Source organism: Danio rerio, chromosome 16 (genome assembly GCF_052040795.2).
Source record: "Danio rerio strain M-AB ecotype USA chromosome 16, GRCz13ab, whole genome shotgun sequence".
Classification (NCBI taxonomy): Eukaryota; Metazoa; Chordata; class Actinopteri; order Cypriniformes; family Danionidae; genus Danio; species Danio rerio.
In genome coordinates, this window is record NC_141036.1 from 34,211,001 (window position 1) to 34,229,276 (window position 18,276).

General features: G+C 38.1%; 1 protein-coding gene across 1 annotated transcript in view; it reads left to right on the forward strand.

Annotated features, from left to right (window-relative positions):
• Positions 1-18,276, forward strand: part of lysmd1 (LysM, putative peptidoglycan-binding, domain containing 1) — a 324,645-nt gene that overhangs the window by 287,920 nt on the left and 18,449 nt on the right. Inside the window, exon 7 of the transcript XR_015510646.1 lies at positions 5,823-5,895. The gene's annotated coding sequence lies outside the window, so the exon portion shown is untranslated. The remainder of the gene's footprint in view (positions 1-5,822; positions 5,896-18,276) is intronic.

Sequence of the window (18,276 nt, forward strand, 5' to 3'; positions counted from 1 at the left end):
ACCAGGAAAGACACATAAGAGATTAAAAATCTCTTATACAAGAGTGTCCTGGCCAAGATTAAGCAGTATATATATGTCACATGGGTCTAACAGACAGCGAGGCAGTGGCGCAGTAGGTAGTGCTGTCGCCTCACAGCAAGGTCGCTGGGTTGCTGGTTCGAACCTTGGCTCAGTTGGCGTTTCTGTGTGGAGTTTGCATGTTCTCCCTGCCTTCCCGTGGGTTTCCTCCGGGTACTCCATTTTCCACAGTCCAAAGTAATGCAGTACAGGTCAATTGGGTTGGCTAAATTGTCCGTAGTGTATGAGTGTGTGTGTGAATGTGTGTGTAGATGTTTCGCAGAGATGGGTTGTGGCTGGAAGGGCATCCGCTGCGTAAAAATTTGCTAGATAAATTGGCGGTTCATTCCGCTGTGGCGACCTCGGATTAATAAAGGGACTAAGCCAACAAGAAAATGAATGAATGAATGAATGAGTCTAACAGACAACAAACAAAAAACAGTTAACATGAATCACTCTTACAAACTATTCAAAACATCTACAAACCTGTGTTTAACTTCTAAATCTTTTATAGTCTTTTTAAAAGCATTTAGTGAAATCAATTCTTTGAACTGCAACTGTGTTTGCAGATTATCCCATGCAAAAGCTGTTGTGTATTTAAAAGCCTTTTTTCACATCTCAGTCCGCACTTTAGGAACAGACAGTAAATAAATATCCTGTGACCGAAGGCCATAGTTAAGAACAGGCTTTTTACTAATGTAATTCTGTAGATATGATAGGAGTAAACCCAGTATAGATTTGTAAACAAGGATATGCCAATGCTTCAGCCTACGAATGGACAAAGCAGACCAACTTAGTATACAGCACACAATGATGAGTTAGGAATTTAAAATTAGCTATTAATCTCAGTATCCCATGGTGAACAGCATCCAATGCATGCAGACTTTGAGACGAAGCATGCATATAGATAACATCACCGTATTCCAATATCGACATATATGTTGCATTAACCAGCTTCTTTTTAGCATCAAAAGAAAGGCAGTTCTTAATTCTAAAATAGAAGCCTATATCACTTTTAATTTGTTCACCAATTGCTGAATGTGAGAACCAAAAAAAAAGTGTGTCATCAATTAAAAATTCCAAGATTTTTGTACTGGGACACCAATTCAGTGGGAGTGGGTTGGGAAGTGTAAGACCAGTGGGTTACATTGGTGCCATGGCCCGAATGGGAGTGAGGTTTAAGGTAGTGATTGTAAAAGAGGACTGCCAGTGAAGTGCTGTGCAGGTAAACTTTGGGTGGTGTAGAACTGGCAAGTTAAACTTTATGTCATCCACGCAGGGTGACAGCAGCCATACATTACATTCATTTTTCTACAGTTGACCTTTTTTTATAGCCTACAGATATTTTGCTAATGTATTGATGAGACCTTTATTATGTATGCTCTCTCTGTTATATCATCTTGAAATGTAGTAAGTAAATTTTTTATAGGTTTTATACATTAAAACCTTGTTTTTCTGTATTATTTTATAATATTCCAATATTTCAGTGTTTACAAGAAACTTTTGACAAAAAGTTTGATTATGCTGACGGAAAGTGTTTCAAAATGAAAGGATCATATTCAAATGTATCCTGTAAAGTGTTGATGTAGCCGGAGACAAAGTTGATGCATTGGTTAAAAGAGCCCCTGGCTAAGAAAGAGCATCATCCGAGCTAAATATTTCATTAAACATGGATGTGGTTCAAAGTGGCTTCAATAATGAAAGCTTGGACACATTTTTTTGCCATATTATCTTTTTATTGGCTAGGCAAGGGCTGATGAGTTTGCATTTTGATTTCTGTAACAAGTGCTAGTACTGTACATTAAAGTCACACTCATCAGGGCGTTTGAGATGTGTTATAGGTTTATACTTGATTATTCAGTCTGTTTTTTGTAAAGGTGATGAACTCTCGCCCACCATGGTGCTGATATAAAGAGTTGAGCATAGTTGTGAAAATGAGTGTTTGTGCTGGGATAGCAGGGTTGGACGGGTCACAGTCTGCTGAAGGCATTAGTAGAATGAGAACAGCTAAAGAGAGGAATGGACAAATTAATGACAGAACAATGATAGAAATATCATCCATCAACAGTGACAATTCCTTAAATGGATCCAGCAAAGGCCACTGTGTTTACATTTAAATTCTCCGCCTCCAGATGCATTAGCTATCTGCTGGGTAAACCACAGATCCTGTTTAAGCTGCATTAAATGTTGATGTTTATATTAGGTTAAAATATGAGCACTGACATGTTCAAATTCTCACAATAAAAGGTTCCAAGATAGCAGGACTAATGGGTATAAACAGTGGTGGATTTAGACAATATGGTCGATCGCCCAGGGTGGCATCTTCCTAGGGGCGGCACAGGGAGATGGTGCGAAAGAAAGAAAAAACAAAAATGTGCGCCGGTAAAAGTATCAGCCTCAGTATGCTTTGAGATACGATTTGTTTAATGCAAGTGAATTAATCCCAAGAGTGGTAGGCTAGTCCCAAAATAAAGACGTTAGAGGCCTTTCATATTTGGCGTCTGTTGTAAACGCAAGTTTGTTTTTCTCTATGTGCAACAGAAACAACGCTGTTGAAAGCAAACTGACGTATATGCGCACAGAGAAACATTCCCGCGTGTCTCACACATGCTGCCCCTTCAGTTTGAATGCCAGTTAACTACATGCACGCCGATAAAATACGCGCAGCTTATGCTCATACTTTATTACACGAGGTGTCGGCACGGAGCAAATTTGGTTAGTTGACAAAACTGAAGTTTATATAATATGATATTGATCTTCTTTTGATTAAGCATGGCTATAAAGCAGAAAGTAGGGATAAAGAGTAAGGGAAGTAAGACTACATTAATTCTCGGCCTTGAGTCGAGTTTAAGATGAACAGATAATTCTATAAAATGTTTTTTAATTGTATTTTATAGAATTTTTTTAATTATTATTCATGCAAAAGACTTCTCACGTGATCTTAGCAAATCACTTCAGATTTGTCTTTACATTGTTTTCCAGTTATATTTAGGATTGATTTATTGAGATAAATAGTTAAGGATAAATTGTGATAAATAAAGAGGATGTTATTTATTTAGAATAATTATTATATAACAACTACAACGGTGATGTGGTTGCACAGTAGCCACCACAGCAAGAAGGTGGCTGGTTCAAGCCTCCGCTGGGTCAGTTGCCGTTTCTGTGTGGGGTTCACATGTTCTCCCCGCATTCGTGGGTTTCCTCCGGGTGCTCCAGTTTCCCCTACAGTCCAAAGACATGCGGTACAGGTAGATTAGGTAGGTTAAATTGTCCGTAGTGTGTGAGTGTGAATGAGTGTGTATGGATGTTTCCTAGAGATGGGGTGCCACGGTGATATTTAAGCTAGAGCCGCCACTGGGTACTGTTTAAACATGAAAACATTCCCACCGAGGCATACAATGCAGGTCACACTCTATGTAAGTTTAATTATATAGTATATGATACATTTATTTATATATAACAACATAAATGAATTTAAATAAATTATAAATATTATTAGATTTTTTTGTTGCTAAACTTTTCTTATTTTCATTGTTATCATTTTTATGAATAAAAATTAATAATTATAATTTGTTGATAAAATATATAAATATATAATATAAAATACACTAAGGAGACACACTCTTTCCTTTCTATTTGCACTAGAATTTTTTTTCTGCAAACAATCTATTAATCCTGACTCAATAATTGAATGAATGGATAAATAAATAAATAAATAAATAAATAAATAAATAAATAAGAACACACTTATTATATCATCAAAAATCATTCAATACTGATAAGGGAATAAAGTTGTATAAATACATTTATATATGGTGATTTTCATTAAGTTTCCTTTTTTGCATTTTTTTACACTAATAATGCTTTATATTTATACTTCAAAGGATGATTTGAATACATAAAAATGCATAAATGCATAATTTATTAATCAAAATTCACTGAGTTCTTTATCTCTAAGCCAACTATCTGTTGCTCTGTATTTCCTTCACATTCACATTCTCTATGCCATATTTTCCTGCAATTCAAATCTATCTTCTGACAAATGGAGCTGTTATGCTTTTTGTTGGCTTTCAGTGTTGTAGGAGTGTTTAATGCAGCCCCAGAGATGTCTCTGTAATGTAAGTTCAATGGCATCGACAATGATATAGAGCTGTAAAGTCAAAGGCCTTATTACGGCACCACTAAAGACTAATCACCTAATTGCTAATCAACCACACACCAAGCTTTAAAAGATTTGAGAGAAGTGAGATTGATCGTCGCTATCACTAGTGTTTTGACCCATAAGCATATGGAGGACTAATCAGGCCACCAACAGAGAGCAAAGAGGATGAGGACACAGAAATTTCGCTTTTGAAGACTCCAGTGACTGTCATACTCAGAAGATGTTTCTGTTTCACTCAAGCACTTCACTTTAATAGTGAAAGAAATAAGAGGGTACAATGCTAAGAGGAAGCTTTAAACCTTGAGCTAATTAAAATATGAAGCAAATTGATTATGACAGAAAGTCAGAAGGAATACATAATTTGACTCATTTAAGAGCAGCTCTTGGCTCAAAAATCTTATCAGTTGAATGCAGAGTTGGTCAAATACTTGATATGCACTATTTGACCCCAAAACCCCCCTTTTGGATCTCTTTTGCTTTCGGAAATGCCAAGATTTGTATTTAGGGTGGATTCAACAAGCTCCTAGGAATTCTTTGGGATTTTAGTCCATATATACATGTTAGCATCATTTAGGAGCAGAGAAACCTCAAATCCACAATTTCTTATAGGTACTTGATTGAAATTTGGTGACTGTACAAGGCATTTAAGTACACTGGACTCACATTTTCAGCAAAAATAAGGGGCAGTTTGTACTAAGTAGCAGAGAGTTTGTTAAAGAGTTCATTCAAAAAGGAAAATTCACAGTTAATTTACTCACCCTCAGGCTGTTAAAAATATATGACATTTTAAGCATTTTTTTCCTTCAACATTAAATAAGGTTTTTAGCTGAATCCATTATCCTTGGTGATTTGTATAACGCAAGTGATTGGCCCCCTGTTTTTAAGATTAAAAATAAACACATACAAACTGTCAATTCTAAATCAATCTCCATGGCTACTGATGGTACACTGAGGTCTTATGAAGTGAAAGGATCAGTCTGTGCAGGAAATTGAACATTATTTACAAAATTATTAGCTTTAATCCACAGCCTGGCTGTGCATTCACGCTTAAGTCATCAAGCGATGTCAAGCTGTTTACAGCAAACTCTGATCTCAGCATCCAAATGCAGCAGAAATTGAGACTCAAATTGAGACTCATCAGACCAAACAATCCTTTTCTTTTTTATATTGACCAGTTTTGTTGAACCTATGCATCTGTACTGTTGTGTTTAGCTGAATGGAGTGTCAACTGTGTGCTCTTCTTCCTTGGCGAGTAAAAAAAACTCATTCCTGTTTTGATTCTTCTATTGCTGTGGCTCATTTGCTTGTGATGTGTTATTTTCTAAAAATCTCAATTGCAATAAGTTGTTTTTTTGAGTTACTGTTGACTATATCAGTTTCAACCAGTCTGGTCATTCTCCTCTGACCTCTGGCATTTTCACCTGAAGAACTGCTGCTCACTTGATATTTTCTTATAATTTGGATGAACACCATAAATCAAGTCTTTCTGAAATATTAATATCTCAGATATGCCCATCTGGCAAGCAACAACAACAATCATAGTAATTTAAATGACCTTTTTTCCAATTCTGATGTTTTGTTTGTTTGTTTTTTACTTCAACAGATTGTCTGTACCATCTCAACAGGCACAGGATGTCAACATGACATCAGATTGACGTTGTACCCCAACGTCGTGAGTATGTTGCATTTTATCTGGAAATGAAAATCGAGTAACGTCAGAACCCAATGTCAGTGTCCAACATCCAACCTAAAATCATCCAAGTATCAGCACCTAAATATGTTAGAGCTTGATGGACGTCACCAGTTTGATGTCTATCAGACGATTTTGGTTGCCATACCTGATGAATAAATGACAGCATTTGACATCAATATGATTTTGGTTTAAGATGTTGGCTCAACATTGGTTTTTGGTCACTTTTTAACACAACCTAAAATCAACCAAATATCAATGTCATTTGTCATTGTTATTGGACATCAAAATAATGTTGTCATTAGATGCTAGCTAGACATTGAATTTTGGTCACCTGACATCACAACAAAAATCTAACCTAAGATTAATGTCTTATAACATTGTGTGCCTGCTGGGATTTCAACATGACCTACAGCAGAGCTATTAGTTTGTCATGGGGGCCAGTTCATGAAAAGCATCCCAAATAAGTAAAATAATAAGCCTCGGGAGGGCAAAATTTACAGTCCTGCCTAACAACAATAATATTAAATATGAATTAAATATGAAATATAATTATAAAGCTCCAAAATTACTTTTGTGCGTGCATAATACCAAAATAACAGATTTATTCAACAGTTCCTTCTCTTCTGTGTTAGTAAAGGACATGTGCTCTCATGTCACATTTGTTTGAGTATATGCCACAGCACAGTGCTAGTGAATGCATGCCCTATACTGACACTGAAGAGCACACTATTGAAACTATTAAATCATTATTTTTGTTTGCGCAAATTAGGATGTGCTCACAAAAGGATTCTTGTAGCTTGATAATATTCCAATTGAACTACTTAAGGCATATGGTCTATTTTGAGGATGCTTTTACATTTCGGAATGAGTTGGGAACCTTGCCATCTCTGGAGGATGAATGAGCTCTTCGATTTTACCAAAAATATCTTAATTTAAGTTTTGAAGATGAACAAAGCAGGAATGGAATTACATAATTTTAATTTTGGTTGAACCAAGCCTTTAATGTATATACAGTAGCTGTTGCCATGTGATTGCCTAATAAAATGGCTTGGAAGTGTAAAATAATAAGCCTCGGGGGAGCAAATTTACAGTCCTGCCTAACAACAATATTTTACCATAGTAAAATCCTCATTGCATCTTGAGGCTTATTTCTTTATTAACTTTATGCCGTCACTGCTTCAGACTGATCTATGAAGTGACCACAAATATCGTTGCCCCATGCAGTCATAACTTTGAAGTCTGCATATGTTATTGAAGTCTGCTGATTACAGTTATTATTCACCCACATATAAAAACTGACCAATATTTTCTTCTTATCTGGGTTGTTGTTGGCACACAAACTCATGGTCTGGAACATTCTAAGCCTTTCCAGACCATTTCCTGTGTTTAAGGCCAAAAAGCCTAATCCATCTCCATATCTGTAAGATTCCAGCAAATATAAAAACATATCAATAAACTACTGATGGCAGATAAATGAACTCTTTGATTACGCAATGTGCTTTTTTTCATATTGTGCATACTGTATTGTGCAGATGACTGTTGTGTTATAGTGTCTTTGAATTATTATTTTAATTCTGATCTATGCGAATTCTGATCTATGCAAAATGAAAAAGGTCAACTAGAATCCTGTAATCCTCTGAAAGGAAACACAGTTCTGCTATTTAAAGCTTCACCAGAGAGGTACAGATAAAGAGGGACGTTTATTTATCTGTTGTTTGTGTTTATTATGCTGGACAAGCATAAATGAGGTCAGAAAGTGAGGTCTCCACAAAAAATGTTCTCCTCTATCCACTATCATGAATCATTAAAGCTGAATCATATGTTCCTAAACACACACACAAACACAATGAGCGTTCCTGCTTAGCCTATGCACTTGAGATAAAGACTGAATCTTTGAAGTCACTGTTAATGTTTATTTTATTTCATTTAATTATTAATATTATTATAAAATGTTGTATTTCATTCATTCATTTTCTTTTTGGCTTAATCCCTTTATTAATCCGGGGTCACCACAGCCGAATGAACCGCCAACTAATCCAGCAAGTTTTTTCTTACACAGCGGATGCCCTTCCAGCCGCTATCCATCTCTGGGAAACAAATGTTGTATTTTTTTTCTAAAAAAGATTTTCTTTAATTAAAAACAAAAGATTAAAAACATCAAGCTGTCCAAGTTTATTTGTATTTTAAGAACTATATTTTAGTTTTTTATTTCAAATGCGCATCTATTATTAAATTAGCAATATTAATCATTTTATATTAGTAAAATTATATTTTATTTACTATTTTATATATTTCTGCTTTATATTTTATTATTATAGTCATAATTTGATTTATTTTTATCATTTATCTTTTTTTTTTAATTAGTGAATTTGCTATTTGAGATATTTACAGCAGTCAACATCTGAAGTGTACGGTGGCCGAGAGAGCTTAACGTACTGCAATTTATGAAAACACATGCAAAATTTCAAAATACGGCAGCAAATTAAGAAAAGATCGTTATTGGATTGACAGCACACATGCTTCAAATCCTCACAAGGCTAACACATTTTTAAAAAACATTTGCATTTTCTTACAAAGCAAACAAATATTTAAAACTACGTCTTCTCACAAAACTTTCAAACAGCATAACACAATGGAAATGTTTCAAGGGGAACCTAAAACATAACAGACTCGGCTTTTTAGGCTATGGTTATTTAGGCCAATAAAATACAAAAGACAAGAGAATCAGGATGTTATAAACAAAAATAAACAAACAAAAATAAACAAGCTAAAAACTCACCTTTCAAAGATCACCTACAACTTAACTGAGCAATATGCTGCGTCCCAATTCATATGCTTATATGCCCTAAAAGTATGTTCATTTTTTGTGGAGGAAAATTATTAAATTTTGAGTGTGTAACAAGAGTAGGCAAACTTTGGGACACACTACTTCCTCATTAACAGATCGTTATGTTGCTTAGTTACGAGCTTGTCAATCATCCACATTTCTGTCATATTTAATTTCCTACCTTATGGGAGATGCAGCAGCAAGTTAATCTTCCATTCGTGAGTCTTTTATGGAGAGAAATCTTCTCAGGTCTTTGGATAATTCTGCATTCAAATGTTAATGTCCAAGCACGTTTTTATTTCAGTTCAGTATTGCTGTTGCAGATGAAATATATAAAAAAATATTTAAATATTTTCCTGTTGGCTAGATATTGATTCAGAACCATACAAACAACTTTTCCGAAGTCTCTCTACTTGACGTTTGGTCTCTTGCATCCATCATGTTGACACTTTTCAACCGTGTTTGTAGTTCTAATTGAATTCACATCCAACGCACAATGTACTGTGGGCAATATCAGCAGTTGGTGCATGGGCGGTTTTACAGTACTTTCAAAATTAAACCTTTGGCATACTCTTTTTAACATTCTACGATTTGGGACATACTAATTCTATTTTCAAATACTATTTAGGATGGATAGTACGCAAATTGGGAGGCAGCAATAGTTATAACACAGCAGTGTCCATCATGTTTGTGGGCCCCCTTGAAACATTTCTGTTAAGTTCCGTTGCTTTTGCAAGTGTTGTGAGAAAATGCAGTGCATTTTTTATAAATTGTTTGTATTGTGAGAAAATGCAGTGCGTTTTATTAATTTGTTTGTGTTGTGTGAAAATTCAGCGTGTTTTTTAAATGCATATGCGTTGTGAGGATTTGCAGCACATGTGCTGTCAAACGGATGAAGATCTTTTTTTGATTTGCTAGTGTGTTTTGTAATTGCGTGGGTTTTCTTAAATTACAGCACGTTAAACTCTCTCGGCCACTGTAGAAATAGATCAAAAGACATTTTTAAAATAAGACAAGATTGGGTGTTGATTGATAGATTTGGGACAACTTTGATGGTTTTGGTCCACTTTAAATGTTGTCTACAGTGTAACATTTTATTGATTATTTTACTAAGTAAGCAAATAGATCCAATTACCTATTGTCTATCTATCTGCTCATCCATCCATCTGTTTGTTTGATGTCATTTGTTTATTTGTTACTTTAATAAATCTACGTATTTTTAATTCATATTTATGTTTCATGTTAATCCTCTTGTGTAAGATCAAGCCAATAAATTTCTTTCAAAAGGAAACCGAGCGAGAAAGCAGAGCTTGAGCGAGAGTTAGCGAACAGATGCCATTACTTATGTCTTCACGGGTAGTATAGATCAGTTTTTTAGCACAGTTTGAGGTTCTCTGCGGGTCCATTATTTCCCACACCCTCTCAGGGCTATTAAATGACCTGCCTCTTGCTGCCCACAGCAGGACGTGGGACGGCAGCGCCACTATGGAGACATTAAAGCCAGCATGGGTTCTCATAAAATATATGGATTTTTGTGATAGCCACATCGACAGCATTACGCTATTGGCTCAGGGTACAAGCACTGTGTTTTATTCACAGAAGTGTTTCCTGTGCAGCCATTTCCCTTTGAACACTGCAAAGTAGACAATGATGGAAAAGAACATAGAAACGGCAGGTCATCGCAGCTCTTATTGGAGATAAAGCCATGTAAAAAGCAACTGGTGTATGATAGGATTACTCAGGAGTGAATATGCAGGGTTGAAAGGAACATATCTTGCATTTGGAGCTGATTCTCACTGTATGTACTGAATGCAAGTTCAGCATGGCCTCCCAACCTACAGGGGGCCCCCTTGCTCTCAAAGATGATATAATGATGAAGGCTGTACAATATATTCTTTTTTATCTTGGAATACAATGATTATGAAAATGGACTCATTCTGTTCCTTTCCATTAAAGCTATGCAGTGTTGTTCTTTCTAGCATCCAAATCAGTCAAAACACGTGAGGTTCAGTGACTGTTAGACATGCTTAATACTAGAAAAGTGACCTTTGTACAGTATATGCTGTTTGAAAAGAAGAAAAATATGGACACCTTTGGCTTCAGGTGTGCAGCTTAAACAGACAAATAATTTTTTTAACAATGTCGGAAAGTCCATCTTATTGTGTTTTCATGTAAACCATGTCTCAAACTCGATTCCTGGAGGGCCACAGCTCTGCAGTTTGCTCCAACCCTAATAAAATACAGCTGATCCAACTAATGAAGGTGTTCATGACTCTTTTGAACACCTCGATTATTTGGATCAGCTGTGTTTTTGATAGGGTTGGAGCAAAACTGTGCAGAGCTGTGGCCCTCCAAGAACTGTGCAGACTTGCGACCATGGGAGTTTGAGACCTAAAACAGGCTGCATCTGAAAGCTACCAACTACTTGAGTAGCTATGGTAGATTTGAGTTTACTTCATTACCATTAAATTTTTTTTTATATTATTAGAATTTGAGTATTATGAATGGATTTCTGGCGTACCACTTCCGCTATTTGTCACATAACCTACTGGGATTCCTTTATAGCATAGATATCAAACTCAATTCCTGGAGGGTCGCAGCTCTGCACAGTTTATTTCCAACCCTAATTAAACACACCTGATCAAACTACTTAGTCCTTCAGGCTTGTTTGAACCCTACAGGTAAGTGTGTTGGAGCAGGGTTGGAACTAAACTGTGCAGGTCTTCGGCCCTCCAGGAATTGAGTTTGACATCCTTACCTTATAGGATTGTAAAATGCCTATGGGATGCACACTACAGAATTTTGCTAGGAGCCGTAAGTCATCCTGGTTCATCTCGTTTACTGTTTGTGAGATTGAACATACTGTACAAATCAGCTAAAAGAATACTGTACAGGTGACACTGTGGCTCAATGGTTAGCACTGTCGCCTTACAGCAAGAATGTCACTGGTTCGAGTCCCAGCTGGGTTAGTTGGCATCTCTATGAGTTTGCATGTTCTCCCCATGCTCACGTGGGATTCCTCCGGGTGCTCCGGTTTCTCCCACAGTCCAAAGACATAAGTTATAGGTGAATTATATAAACTAAATTGTCCATAGTGTATGTGTGTGAGTGAGCATGTATGGATTTTTCCCAATACTTGACTGGAAGGGCATCTGCTGTGTAAAGCATATGCTGGATAAGTTGGTGGTTCATTCCACTGTGGCGACCCATGATGAATAAAGGGACTTAGCTGAAGGAAAACCAGCGACCTTCTTGCTGAGAGGTGACAGCACTGCCTACTGCACCACTGCGTCGCCCTTCTATAGACTATCGGAAAAAAAATTCACCTTAAGAGGCAAGTAATTTTGACCTTAAAATGTTTTATAAAAAATTCAAAACTGCTTTTATTCTAGCCAAAATAAGACTTCCTCCAGAAGAAAAAAATATTATCAGACATACTCTGAAAATGTCCTTGCTCTGTTAAACATCATCTGGGAAATATTTAAAAAAGAAAATTAAAGGGGGGCTAATAATTCTGACTTCAGTTGTATTTGATTCCTAATTTTAAGATGAGGATTGATTACTTGATTTTATTTTCATTCATTTCTAACAACAGCTGGGTTGTTGTAACCCACTGTTGGGTCAAATAAGGATAAACCAAATTGTTTGGTCGAAACATGTAATTAAAGTTTATTTTTAAAACCCTAAAACAAAACAATGTTGATCTTGTCCATAATTGACCCAATGTTGAGTTACAACAACCCACAAGTTTTTAGTGTATATACTACTTTGTAGAGAGTGTACCTTTTTTACAAAAGTATTTATCCTATAATTTTATTATATAATATTGCATTGTTTGGGGTGTCATGGTGACACAGTCGGTAGCACGATCGCCTCACAGCAAGAAGGTCGCTGGTTCGAGCCCCAGCTAGGTCAGTTGGCTTTTCTATGTGGAGTTTGCATGTTCACGTGGGTTTCCTCTGGGTGCTCCGGTTTCCCCCCAGTCCAAAGACATGTGCTGTAGGTGAATTAAACTAGCTAAATTGGTCGTGGTCTTCAGTATATGTGTGAATGTAAGAGTGTGAAGGGCATGCGCTGCATATAACATATGCTGGATAAGTTGGCGGGTCATTCCGGTGTGGTGGCCGCTGATTGATAAAGGCACTAAACCAAAAAGAAAATAAATGAATGAATGATTTCTAATGTTAAGCAAAAGAGATGAGGATTGATTACATGATTCCATTTCTATACTTTAAAAACTGCCAGGTTTATGCAATCCAGTGAACTGTTGGGTCAAAACATGTAATTCAAATTTTATTTAAAAAAATGTTGAGCTTGTTCATATTTAAAACAATGTTGAGTTACAACATCCCAGAAGATTTTAAAATTCACAGTTTAAAGCATGTAATTATTTTTATTAGGCTAAATAATTATATTTTTATTAATCCAATAGTTTTCTTATGTAACAATGTGTTTTTTCAGTTCAACTTTTTGTTGTGCTGTGTTTTTAAGGTCTTGGGTATCATTATGTGATGTTTTTATTTTTTTATTTACACACTACAGGAGTCCTCTCCAAAGTTTTTCCTAGGGCTTCTAGAAGTCTCGGACGGGCTCTGCATAAATGCATTTTCAAATGTTCGCAGTCCTCTTCTTTTTTTTCTCTACATTTGTCAAGGACGAAGGTGAATATGCATACACATGTCGTTTCGGGTCAGGAATCCCATGTAAATTGCATCAATCAGACAGCGCCCTATTGTCATGCAGATGTACGTAGTGCGGAAAGGCTCCGGTGAAGTATCGCTACAAGATAAGTAGAGTTAGATAGAAGCCTATACACCGAGTGCCTGCCAATCAACAGCATTGCAAACAAGCCGGTATGTTTGGCGTATCTGAATATGATTAAGTCGAGCCGTTCGGGGCAGATTGAAAAAGATTGTCCAGATTGTCTCGTCAGATTGCACCTCTGTTTTCCCGCTCTGCGTTTGCGCGGGGTTGAGCGTGTCAGTTATCACGGCGAGCTTGGGAGCCATATTGCCAGGCTGTTCTACAAATAGCCGCCTCTACGAAAAGACTCACAGATGTCAGTCTGCGTTTGCACCCTTCCTTCCTGCTGCGTCTGGTTTATCTGTCAGCAGCAGGACGCACCTGAGGAACAGTGAGGTGTCATCGTAGCTGTCACCTGTGGGAGCAGGGAAGCTTTCCCCGCCGTCCCGTTCTGCCTTTAATTGCTGTCACAAGAGTGAGGAAGGGAGGGCTGGCGTCCCCTGACAGCCTAATTAGTCTTCTGTAGTGCGGCTCTGGGCAGTAAACAGAGACAGACTCCGATGTGTGGGTCCATAGGCGCACCGGTTCGGCGGTGATGGAGGAGTGGGAGAGGCTCCTGGTGTGTTCGGGATCATCAGACCTCTAACACCCTTATTAATAGCTCGATCCATCCTACTGCTTTGATTTCATTAACACAGTGTCACCTCGAGGCCCCAGTCAGGTCCACCGGCATTCGCTATCCTCACAAATGCACACACACACACACACACGCTGACCTCCCCCCCTGCTGTACAAACGCTCATTATGCAAGGGACTCATTATGCGATTATTAAATACATGGTCTTGCATATGTGAATGCAGTTGAATGTTGATTAGATTCAAGTAGGATTTCGGTTTCACTCGTAGGTAAACTGAGTGATGGGGATTTCAATTTGCAAGGGGAACAGAAGGCTGTTGTTTATTGAGGTAGCATATGGACGATTTTTTGATTAATCGCTGAAATAACTTCAGACGTCCTCTTGAACTGCATTACTTGACTTGGCAGCACACACAGAAGGCGTTGGTGAGCATTGAGTTAAATTTGCAGATTTATATTGTGCGCATGACTTAAGGTAATGTGCGGGATTATTCGTTAAAATACATTCTGTCCTAGTTTAATCAGAGACAGCGGTGAAAGGTAATCTGCGACGGGTAAATACTGTTGTTCTAGAATTATATAAAAACATTGTTGTGTTTCTTAAAGAGCCCCTATTATTGGTTTTTGAAAATGACCTTCCATGCAGTGTATAACCCAGCACTAATTGAATGAAAACATCCTGCTGAGGTTTGAAGGGCCATGAAACACCCCTCTTTCAGTTTAAATCTACCTCAGAATTAAAAAAAAAATGCTCCGAGATGGGCGTGAAGCTCTGTGAACAGAGGGGGGAGTGGGCGTGGCCAGCAGAGTAAGGTAAAAAAAAGGGAGGGAACAACTGTTGTCTGTCGGCTCACAAAATGAGACACAAACTATGAGAAGACGCATGATTTTATAGTTTACAAAGTTAAAATGCAAAGAAATAAACAGTAATTAATTTAATGTCCTGCTACAATTGTTATTTGTAATTTTGTATACCCATAACCAGAATTTGTCATATCATCATATGAATGCAGACACAGTGGATAGCAGTACAGCAGGTCTCATGGCCTATCTATTCCAACCATTAACCCTGTCGATAATCTTGAGGATTTTAAACATAGGCGAAGACAGCAGCACAGATATAGGCGATGTGTCTGAATGGTAACAAACTCATTTGATAAAAGACAAAGTCTGACATTCTCCAATTCTCATACAGCTTTCTCGACAAAAAATGCTTGCTGCAAACAAACAGCTTTGCTGTATCAGCCCTGACAGATTCAAGAGAAAAACATGCAACAAACCCCGTGGATCATGGAAATAAACACATACTACCCGTGACATGTGCAAACACAGTCTCACCCAGTCATTGGGTCTTCTCATAGGATAAGAAAACTCCGCAATGAATAATAATAAGAAACCAACGCATCATCACTTCATCATCAGATTTGCTATACGTCACCGATGTTGATCCCGCCCCAAAAAATATTTTAAAACCAAATAATAGCTGACAAAAACTCAAAATGATCCAGTTTTCCCAACAATTAAAGCTGATGAGTGCCAGCATTTTCTTAACTGATACTCAACACACCAAAATCTGTTAAAATCTCAAAAAAAGTACTCCAAGGTGTCTTGAACCTTTAAATCTGAAAGAGCACCGTATTTAAAACTATTGATTTTTTTAGTCAACTCAGACTCGAATAAATAAATCCTGCTTCGATATATCACATCACCAAATATGCAGTGCTGGATCCAGTAAAACGTGAACGTGCATTTCCCTTCAGTCACTAGTGGAGCGTGGGGGATCACAGGACTGATTATGACACAAAGATGACAATTACTGACAGATGGAGAGTCAGCTGTGGGCAATAAAGGATTAAAGTTAATTTTCACACCAATACCACAGTATAGCCAACGATGTACTGTGTTTGCTCCTGTCATTTTTCTTATTTCTGCTACAATAACCTACCCTGCAGCATGGGATTTGCCGATCGTTTGCTAAAAGGAAGAAGCAGTAGAGACTATTGTGTATGGAACTTTGCCAGACTTTGACAGGGACTTTGTCAGTAACATATAGACCAGTTTCTTTTTCCTCCGGATCATAGCATGTAAGTGTAATTAAAATTGTTTCCTCGTTTTGTGTAGTTTGCAAAATATGTATTTCTTTGTGCGTGTACTTGTGTGCATGGCTTGTAATCACTTATTTATTGTAGATCAGCGCTTGTACTATATCTCTCAGGTTAAATCTGCATGAACCCATTCACGTATTGCGTCCAAAACCAAGTTGAAAACGCGACGCGCCCTTCTTCCTTTACCGATTTAAATGCGTTTCTAAACTCGCGCCCATCTGCCGTTGGTCTTTGCTATGGCCACCATCAACTGTTCCTCACATGTGCAGTGCAGTCACTTTTCAAAATATTTCAACTTTTGCCACTGTGTGGATTAATACTGAATTTGTGTCGTTGTTATTACTTGGGGTTATCATTAAGAGTATAGTAATATGCTGGTGTTTAACTACATTGCTTTAATTCATTCTTGCATTGGGCTCTCACAAACTCTTAGCTACTTCATAGTCTTGCGTTGAACCCAGTCGACAAATCACAACAGACTGGTTCATGGAACCAATCACAACAGATTAGCCTCATGCAAAGACTGGGTTTGGGAACAAATGAATCTCTGAACAAATCAGTGTGATTGGGAAAATCAGAGTGGTTGGGAAAATAAGGTAAATAACTAATAAATGCATATTATAAGACAATATAATATGCATGTTTTTTGACCTCAAAACCAAAATATGACCTTTTAAAATACAAAATTAGAGCTCCTTTATGTATGTTTATTTTGTTACATTAAAGGAGCTGTATACATGGAATTCAGAAACCATTGTTAATAAGGACACCAGTGGCCATTAAGTGAACTGCAGCCAGGTATTTGTACACACGTGAAATACACTACATAGGATTGAATTTGATTAATTACCCTAATATTCATTCCTTCATTCATTCATCCATTCATTAATTCATTTTCTTGTCGGCTTAGTCCCTTTATTAATCCGGGGCCGCCACAGCGGATTGAACCGCCAACTTATCCAGCAAGTTTTTATGCAGCGGATGCCCTTCCAGCTGCAACCCATCTCTGGGAAACATCCACACACACATTCACACACACACTCACACACACACACACACACACGCACGCACACGCACACACACACACACACACACACACACACACACACACACACACACACACTCATATACTACGGACAATTTAGCCTACCCAATTCACCAGTACCACTTGTCTTTGGACTGTGGGGGAAACCGGAGCACCAAAGGGAAACCGACGCGAAAGCAGGGAGAACGTTCGAGGTTACAGAAGTAACCCTTCGTTCCCCGAGGAGGGGAACGGAAGTGCCATGAATGGGAGGATTCGGATCAGAAGCCGCTTATCTGGAGAGTATTGAACGGGCCAATGAATGAAATTAATTGGCAGCGTAAGCTTGCGCAGGTGTGCGACATCTGCAATCATCTCAGCATATAAGCACACCTGAAGCCAGCAGACGCCATCCTTTTAAGCTGAAGAGACTTTCAAACAGCTAAGGGACAGTCATTATGGCGACGGAATATGGCACTTCCGTTCCCCTCCTCGGGGAACGAAGGGTTACTTCTGTAACCTCGAACGTTCCCCTTCGGTTGGGGAACTTCAGTGCCATGAATGGGAGAATATGGAAAGCGCCATAATGACTGCACCTTACCAACACCCCCGATGAGGAGATAGTCAAGCAAGCGTGACGCACCCACATCATGGGGGGCGCGGTCCTCCAACGTGTCCCTGGCCCTAATTTATCCTACTTCAACAGAAGTTTTACGGATTTAGATATATTTTTTGGGAAGTCGTGAGCATCTAGATAATTCTAGGAATACGACAGTACGTTGGGAAGCGTGCAATCCCGATAGGGAGGACGCTGCGGAGGCCATCCGTTACCCAAGGGGGGGATAGATGGCAGAATTTACCTATGGACTAGCCCTAAAAAGGGGGAGTACGCATAGCAAAGAGTGGTTAGCGGAGAGGGAAGACACGGGTCCGCCCAGGGGGGGGACTTAACCGTGGCGGAATAAGCATATGGGATCGCCTAGTGGGGATCACGCATAGCAGGCACCTATACCCAAAACGCGGGCTGA